Source organism: Hyla sarda, chromosome 4 (assembly GCF_029499605.1).
Source record: "Hyla sarda isolate aHylSar1 chromosome 4, aHylSar1.hap1, whole genome shotgun sequence".
Taxonomy (NCBI): Eukaryota; Metazoa; Chordata; class Amphibia; order Anura; family Hylidae; genus Hyla; species Hyla sarda.
The window spans coordinates 107,777,055-107,786,364 of record NC_079192.1 but is presented as its reverse complement, the minus strand read 5'-3'; positions in this window follow the sequence as shown (position 1 = coordinate 107,786,364).

The window sequence follows — 9,310 nt, the reverse complement described above, 5'->3', positions numbered from 1 at the left end:
TCCTCTCTGATGACACCTGTCTCGGGAAACGTCCAGTTTAAAAGCAAATCCCCATAGCAAACCTCTTCTAAACTGGGCGTTTCCCGAGACAGGTGTCATCAGATAGCACTTAGACATAAAAGAACAACCTTAACTTCAGACGCTCATAAGTACTGAAAGGATTAAGATTTTTTAATAATAGTAATTTACAAATCTAAGGAATATGGATACCGATCTCACCAGCGCTGGACACCTCTCACACCTGTGCTGCGGACTGCCGGCACCGCCTCCGGCAACTCTTTATGCTAGAAAGAACTCCGTCCGGCACCAAGGTATGGGGTAAAAAAGGCTTGTCTTTATTTATTCCACTGCAGGATACATACAGATCAAGATGTCTGACGCGTTTCGCCCTTTACAGGGCTTAATCGTAGACTCGATTCGTGTCCTGTAGTTCTTGTGTTGTTTGCCTACCCCCTTTTTTTTTAATGCTGTTATCTATGTGTTTTGGTTAGGCAGTTTATACGCTGGACTCAGCACAATTGACCTCGCTAAGTGCCTTTTATGTACATATGCCCTATGCAGACAGAGGTATGTTCTTTCTTGCTGCCCTGCTTAGAACAGTTATTTTTCGTATATTGTGTCCGTACATGGTGTACCCTTTTCTAATGATCACTCACGCTGTGTGTATACTTATCGCTCGGTTTTTGGCGGATGCTGTTTGTTTTTGTATTGTTTTTTTTCTTTTTGTTAATAAACTTTTTGAAATCGAAAAAAAAGTTTTTTTTTTCCTGGAATACCCCTTTAAAGCACATAGCTCTGTTGATTGTACAGTGTAGTGCTCATACTGGGTTACTGCATAGTAAATGTAGTGGAAGTCACATAAGATTGGTGCACCACAATTATGGTAAATTTTTAACAGTAAACTTGGTCGATAGAATGTTAATTAATTTTGGTCAATGTCAATGTGACGCTCTTACATTTCCCCACTTAGTCCAACCTCTTCCATTACTCAGTGTCAAAGCTTTATAAATGCAGGAAAGACAAATAAAAATGGCTCTTAAAATTGCATAAACAGCCCAAAAGCATATGATTTCTTTTCATCACTGGGAAATTCTTCTTACATTACATTTCAATAAAACTCACCGGCCCTCTGTGTATAAGCAATCAATGGGTTAAGATAGATCAGTAGCGTATGTTCCATGACCCCGGAATGCTTTATAAAATGTACTCATTACCATCCGAGCAAGCGAATGAGTAGCTGTGTGCTGCAGCTTAAGCGCTGATGGGATTGTGTGTAAGCCCTAACGTGGCCGAGGTATTTAAATTTTGATTTTTGTAATGGGTTTTGACATGTTTCATTTCCTCTGAGGGAGCACTGGAGACCTCTGAAAGTAAATGTTGCTAAAAAGTCATCAAGCCAGAATATTAAAATGCCATCAAATGAAAATTTCACTAATGCGATCGGCCAGGGCATCAGGTACCAGAGCGAAAAGGGGAGAGGCAAAGGTCCCGATTCTTATAGTGAAACATTATTTGTTCCTCTTGGCTGACTGTTTCTCCAAATAAATTATTTAAAGTCTTATTTCTTTTTCTCATGGGCCTTTTAAAGTCCAACGTCGCAGAGATTTTTTTTTATTTTTTTTTTTGCCTGAGCCCTGTTTGCATTGGTTCATATAGCAAGGTAGCTTTATTCTGCTGTATGATCTTCTTCCTTATGCCAAATCCTATCTATATTAATATTATTCTGCTGATGAAGTTAATTACTAACCAGTGGGGATGCGTAATGTGAATACTTAATTCTTGAATAAGCAAACCATAGCAAATAGAGCAGATGCACACGAGACTATGGATTTGTATAAGATTAGTGTATGCATTGTAATGCTTAACCTCCATCTTTGAAACATAGCTGGTTTTCAACAGCCGAGATCTATCTTCTGAAAATGATAGTTTACCTTTCTTATTGACAGTATGCCTTAAAGGTCTGTGTTGGGAATCTTTCGTGAATATAGAAATTTAGAATATATATATATATATATATATATATATATATATATATATATATATATATTAGTTAAAAATACAATAAAATAGGGTAAGGCTTATAATATTAAAATTGTATTTATTACTCAATATTGAATTACTACAAATTTTATGGCCTGGTCCAATGACTGGATAAGAATTGAACTATATGCAGGATATATTAACCACTTCTTAAAATCTGAAGCACTTGTCATCGAGCAGTAGAGGATAATTACATTGACCACCACTCTATGATTACTGGACTATGGTACTATATGCTTTATTCAGGGCTTATGATGCAGATCTTTATTAAGACTATTCCATAACATCACTATGGCTTATAGCCATTAGCTCTGACATCACTTTTATTTTTTCTCTATATATTTCATGACAGATTGCACATGTAATACCTCTGTACAGTGACCTCACTGTGTGTATTATGGCATCACTAATATTCTTTTGTTGATAAAAATGTTATTTTTATTATCCCTCTGCTGTGTTGTTGAGCTGTTCTGTGATTAGGTCCCGATTGATCACTAGAATACGCTCTCCTCTCCCTGCTCTGTGTCTATGTGAGACGGTCCCATAAACTTGCATTATAAAACCATTTCAATCATGGGAGCAGAAGCAGGAGAGAATGCGCTATGCACACTCTTCTCACGGATTGAGGGTTTGGTTGGACTTGATGGACGTATGTCTTTTTTTATATGATACTATACTAAACTATACTATATATTTGTTGGAGTCTGAACCCTTAGATACCAAATACTCAAAAAAATTATATATATATGTTTTTTATATGTTTTTTTTTTTTTTTTAAATGACAGTGCCCATTTAAATTTGCCCCGTACTATATTTGTTCTCCTTATGTCATGGTTCATTTTTCATATACACTATTGTGACATCACTCACAGTGTTTATTACCTATTTAGCACATATCACAGTGTTTTTATTATTTATATACCACAGATCACAGTAACATTATTGTGCTTAATACCCCTGTGAAGAAAATATGATTTTGTACAATATCCAAGTTCTATGACATAACCATAGAAATGATTCCTGTGTAGTGATATCACTATGTGTAATTTCTATAAGAATAACTTACCAGGAGATAAAAAAAAATAATAATAAAAAAAATCCTGTTTTTTTTTTTTTTTCAAGTCACAAGAAGGCATCAAAAAAATGTATATGTCTCCACTCAGCCCATTGGTTCATACACACAGCCCTAGTATGGCTCAGCCGTAGGGAGGCCATATGGGTGCATGGCCCCTATAATGTAAAATTGTGGCATGGTACATTGGATTTCATGTGCAGTAATTCGAGCAGAAAATCTCTCTGTACACACAGGGAGTCTGATGAAGTCTGTACAGCACTATATGAAGTTCTGAATCCAGTGTGCATGTGGGCTAGTTGAGGTATTGTTGAGCATAAAAAAAAACAGAAAGTAGAAAGAAAGAACAGTAGACAATTGCAGTGCATCACTTTATATCCTGTGTGGTCTCTTGGTTTGGTGTAGCTAAGTAAATGCCTTGTTTTCTGTGCACTGGCATTTTTATTATTGTTTTTATAATGTTTTGCACTACTGTCTTGCCTTTATTACATTTATACTACTTGTAAATAAAAGTAAGGGTTTAACCAATGTTCTACGCAGATCACTATGTATTTACACAGAGAACATTCTAGAGTAGGTAAAAGCTTGCTCTAGGTCACACCCCCTCTAAGGGTATGTTCAAATTGAGTAATGTGATTAGAATCTCCGCTTGCAGAATTCCGCAAGTGGACATTCCATCTGGTAGCCTCTGTGTTGTCATCATTGATGGCAATATAGGGCTTGCAGACTTCAGTGTAAAAAATTAACATGTTCTTTCTTTGCGCAGATCAATTTCATTGGCGGATTGTCTGCCGCAGACATTCCACAGTGTGAACAGGTCCGAGGAATACCCATTCACACTGAAGTTAGTGCGCGCCAACTCCTCAGTGTGAACATACCCTAATGAGGGGGGAAAAGTTTACTTTAGTCTACGCCAGCTTCCCAGAAGGGGAGGACATGTGGAGTCCAGTGTAGCATCTCTGTTGGAGGAGATTGGCTTGGTAAGCCCTAAAATCCAAGATCACTTGGGACTTAACATTTACTTTGTCCAGGTAATGCATCCTATTTCACCCTGAGGAAGAAAGAGAGGGGAAGCAGAGATAGTAAAGTGTACAGAGACAAATTGGGGAGAAGTTGGACACCCACACCATAGTTATCCAATGACCCTGAAGTGCCTCGGGCCAGACCTGAACATTTACTTGAACTAAGGTGCTCCAAAAGCAATGTTTTTTCGGAGACCTGCACCCTGCAGTGGGCATTTCAGCTGAGTGAATACAGACATTTATGCAATTCATTGGAAACCAATCAGTTGAATTACACCCCTCAGGCAGAATAATTAGTGCTACAGTGTGGGCTTGAGAAAAGTCTAAAAGCTTCAGGAACCTCAGCATTCTAACATAATTTACCTTAGAAGGGGTAATCCCTGCTCCAGCCAAGCTTGTTCACTGTGTCTTTAAGAGACTATGTCAGCCATATTGTGAAGCAACTATTGAACTTCATCAAGTAAAGACTATGTGTTTTAATACTCTGGTGTTTGGCTTACTTTCTGCACCATAATATCAAAGGCACCACACATGCTATGAAGCTGGACACTTTACCGGTGTGCATGCCTGGGGAACCATTATAACTGTACCAGCCCACAGAGTGTGGGACAATGCTATAGAAGCCCTCATGGCAAAAGTGTTCCCATAAATGTGTTTTGTGTAGGACTAAAGGTTCCAGCTAGACCACAGACACCCTCCAACCCCTAGCAACTTCACTCTGAGACAATCTATTATTGACTGCAAAAGGACCAGCTAAAACCACATATACTTATGTGTTTTTCTGACTATCTATCTATCCTATTTATTTATCTACTAGCTGTGTACCCGGCGTTGCCTGGTTTTTCCTTCCTAATCCTTGTTGGGGAGGGAAATAAACAAAGGAGGAAGCTTTTGACTTCATATCCCGTCCTCATATATTGTTGTCATATCCCGTCCTCCTATCCCGTCCTCCAATCCCCTTCTCCTATCCCAACCTCCTATCTCGACCTCCTATCCCGACCTCCTATCCCAACCCCCTATCTCGACCTCCTATCCCGACCCGTAATTTCCCATTGATTTGCATCGGACTTTAAACAAAAACCCCGACCCTCACAAATGGGGGTAGTTAAGGGTTAAATTAACTATCCTATATTTTAAGTGGACACATAAGTAACATGTGGCCAAGCATTATCAAAATATCTCCAGCCGTTTGGAAGTTATGCAGTAACATATAATTACCATAGATTTGTATGGGACTTTAAACAAAAACCCCGACCCTGGCAAATGGGGGTGAGTAAGGGTTAAATTACCTGTCCTATGTTTGTTGTTGACATGTAAGTAACATGTTGTTACGCCGAGCGCTCCGGGTCCCCGCTCCTCCCCGGAGCGCTCGCTTCACTCTCCCCGCTGCAGCGCTCCGGTCACGTCCTCTGACCCGGGGCGCTGCGATTCCGCTGCCAGCCGGGATGCGATTCGCGATGCGGGTAGCGCCCGCTCGCGATGCGCACCCCGGCTCCCCTACCTGACTCGCTCTCCGTCTGTTCTGTCCCGGCGCGCGCGGCCCCGCTCCCTAGGGCGCGCGCGCGCCGGGTCTCTGCGATTTAAAGGGCCACTGCGCCGCTGATTGGCGCAGTGGTTCCAATCAGTGTGTTCACCTGTGCACTTCCCTATATCACCTCACTTCCCCTGCACTCCCTTGCCGGATCTTGATGCACTTGTGCCTAGTGAAAGCTTTCCCTTGTCTGTTCCTAGTCCGTGTTCCTGACCTCCTGCCGTTGCCCCTGACTACGATCCTTGCCGCCTGCCCCCGACCTTCTGCTACGTCCGACCTTGCTTCTGCCTACTCCCTTGTACCGCGCCTATCTTCAGCGTCTTCAGCAGCCAGAGAGGTGAGCCGTTGCTAGTGGATACGACCTGGTCACTACCGCCGCAGCAAGACCATCCCGCTTTGCGGCGGGCTCTGGTGAAAACCTGTAGTGGCTTAGAACCGGTCCACTAGCGCGGTCCTCGCCATCCCTCTCTGGCACAGAGGATCCACTACCTGCCAGCCGGCATCGTGACAGTAGATCCGGCCATGGATCCCGCTGAAGTTCCTCTGTCAGTTGTCGCTGACCTCACCACGGTGGCCGCCCAGCAAGCCCGACAGATCGCCCTTCTAACCCGTCAGCTGTCGGAAATGTCCACCATTTCGCACCAACTTCAGTCGCAACTTCTCCAGCAATCTTCTCCTCCGCCAGCTCCTGCACCTCCTCCGCAGCGAGTGGCCACTCCTAGCCTCCGCCTGTCCTTGCCGGACAAATTTAATGGGGACTCTAAGTATTGCCATGGCTTTCTTTCGCAATGTTCCCAGCACTTGGAGATGATGTCGGACCAGTTTCCTACTGAAAGGTCTAAGGTGGCTTTCGTGTTCTGCCTTCTGTCTGGAAAAGCCCTGTCATGGGCCGCACCGCTCTGGGACCGCAATGACCCCGTCACTGCCTCTGTACACTCCTTCTTCTCGGAAATTCGAAGTGTCTTTGAGGAACCTGCCCGAGCTTCTTCAGCCGAGATTGCCCTGCTGAACCTGGCCCAGGGTGTTTCTTCCGTTGGCGAGTACGCCATTCAGTTCCGTGCTCTTGCTTACGAGTTGTCCTGGAATAGTGAGGTTCTCTGCGCGACCTTTAAAAAAGGCCTATCCAGCAACATTAAAGATGTTCTGGCCGCACGAGAGACTCCTGCTGACCTACATGAACTCATTCATCTAGCCACTCGCATTGACATGCGTTCTTCCGGATGGCGTCTGGAGCTCCGCCTGGATATGGACTTTGTTCGCACAAAGCGTTTTTTCTCTCCGGCTCCTCTCTCCTCTGGTCCTCTGCAATCTGTTCCTGTGCTTCCCGCCGCGGAGGCTATGCAAGTTGACCGGTCTTGCTTGACACCTCAAGAGAGGACACGACGCCGCATGGAGAATCTTTGCCTGTACTATGCCGGTACCGAACACTTCCTGAAGGATTGTCCTATCCGTCCTCCCCGCCTGGAAAGACGTACGCTGACTCCGCACAAAGGTGACACAGTTCTTGATGTCAACTCTGCTTCTCCACGCCTTACTGTGCCTGTGCGGATATCTGCCTCTACCTTCTCCTTCTCTACTATGCTCTTCTTGGATTCCGGATCTGCAGGAAAATTTTTTTTGGCCTCTCTCATCAACAGGTTCTACGTTCCTGTGACCAGTCTCGCCAGACCCCTCTACATCTATTGTTTTTACAATAAAAGATTGGACTGTCTCGTACGTTTCCACACAGAACCCCTCCTAATTTGCATCGGACATCATCACGGAAAAAAATTGAGTTTTTTTTTCCTCAGGTTCTTTGGCCCCAAGAAGAGGGGGAGACCCAAGGGGGGGGTACTGTTACGCCGAGCGCTCCGGGTCCCCGCTCCTCCCCGGAGCGCTCGCTTCACTCTCCCCGCTGCAGCGCTCCGGTCACGTCCTCTGACCCGGGGCGCTGCGATTCCGCTGCCAGCCGGGATGCGATTCGCGATGCGGGTAGCGCCCGCTCGCGATGCGCACCCCGGCTCCCCTACCTGACTCGCTCTCCGTCTGTTCTGTCCCGGCGCGCGCGGCCCCGCTCCCTAGGGCGCGCGCGCGCCGGGTCTCTGCGATTTAAAGGGCCACTGCGCCGCTGATTGGCGCAGTGGTTCCAATCAGTGTGTTCACCTGTGCACTTCCCTATATCACCTCACTTCCCCTGCACTCCCTTGCCGGATCTTGATGCACTTGTGCCTAGTGAAAGCTTTCCCTTGTCTGTTCCTAGTCCGTGTTCCTGACCTCCTGCCGTTGCCCCTGACTACGATCCTTGCCGCCTGCCCCGACCTTCTGCTACGTCCGACCTTGCTTCTGCCTACTCCCTTGTACCGCGCCTATCTTCAGCGTCTTCAGCAGCCAGAGAGGTGAGCCGTTGCTAGTGGATACGACCTGGTCACTACCGCCGCAGCAAGACCATCCCGCTTTGCGGCGGGCTCTGGTGAAAACCTGTAGTGGCTTAGAACCGGTCCACTAGCGCGGTCCTCGCCATCCCTCTCTGGCACAGAGGATCCACTACCTGCCAGCCGGCATCGTGACACATGTGTGCCAAGTTTCATGTTCATATCTTTAGCTGTTTGGATGTGATGCTGGAACATACACACACACACACACACACACACACACACACACATACATACACACATTAGGGAAGATTTATCAAAACCTTGTCCAGAGAAAAAGTTGCTGAGTAGCCCATAGCAACCAATCAGATTGCTTCTTTCATTTTTAAGAAGGCCTCTGCAAAATGAAAGAAGCAATCTGATTGGTTGCTATAGGCAACTGGGCAACTTTTCCTCTGGACAGGTTTTGATAAATCTCCCCCATTGAGTTTCATATATGTAGATTTGTAATTTAAGTTACAGCAAATATTTTACATGTGCTCCCTGTTCTCCCTGTGCGGAGACCCTCACCAATAAGTAAAATGTAACAACTCTAGTGTTCTTCAGAAAACATTGCTCTTTCCTCTTTGGCTTAATTTATAGGAGGTGTAAATAAGATGTGCAATGCATGTCTTTATGACTCCTTCACCTTTCCCAAATGAAGCAGAGGCCGATGAGAGCCCCAGAGACCAAGTGTTCTGCACAACCCCTCATCAATGTTTTATATTGAACAATGTTTTTAATATATTTATTGGAGAGTATTAGAGATGAGCGAATCAAATCTGACGTAGTCAAATTTGTTCCGAATTTCATGAAAAATTTGATTCGAACCGAAAACAAACTTCGACTCGATTTGAAATAACAAATTTCTTCATTAGCGACACCCCTGAGAATGTCCTGTATAATGTATAGATGCGGGTGGCTTTCTCCTGTGCTCACATATCTGCTATAGAAAGGATCATCACATCGGGTGTCTGCAGTGACACTTGCTGTGATCTATCCTCAACTGCAGGTACTACTGCTCCCAACATGGAGCACACTCTGCTCCATGCTGGGAGTTCTAGTACCTACATTAATAGATCACAGCGGGTGTTACTTCTGACACCTGATGCAATAGTCCTGTTTAATGTATAGATACGGGCGGCTGGCCACTCATCTCTGCTCCCACTGTAGTATGAGTATATGCAGTATATATACCTATTATTCATATTTCCCGCAGAGAGCTTTGAGTGGCTGGAACCATCTGGCCAATCAC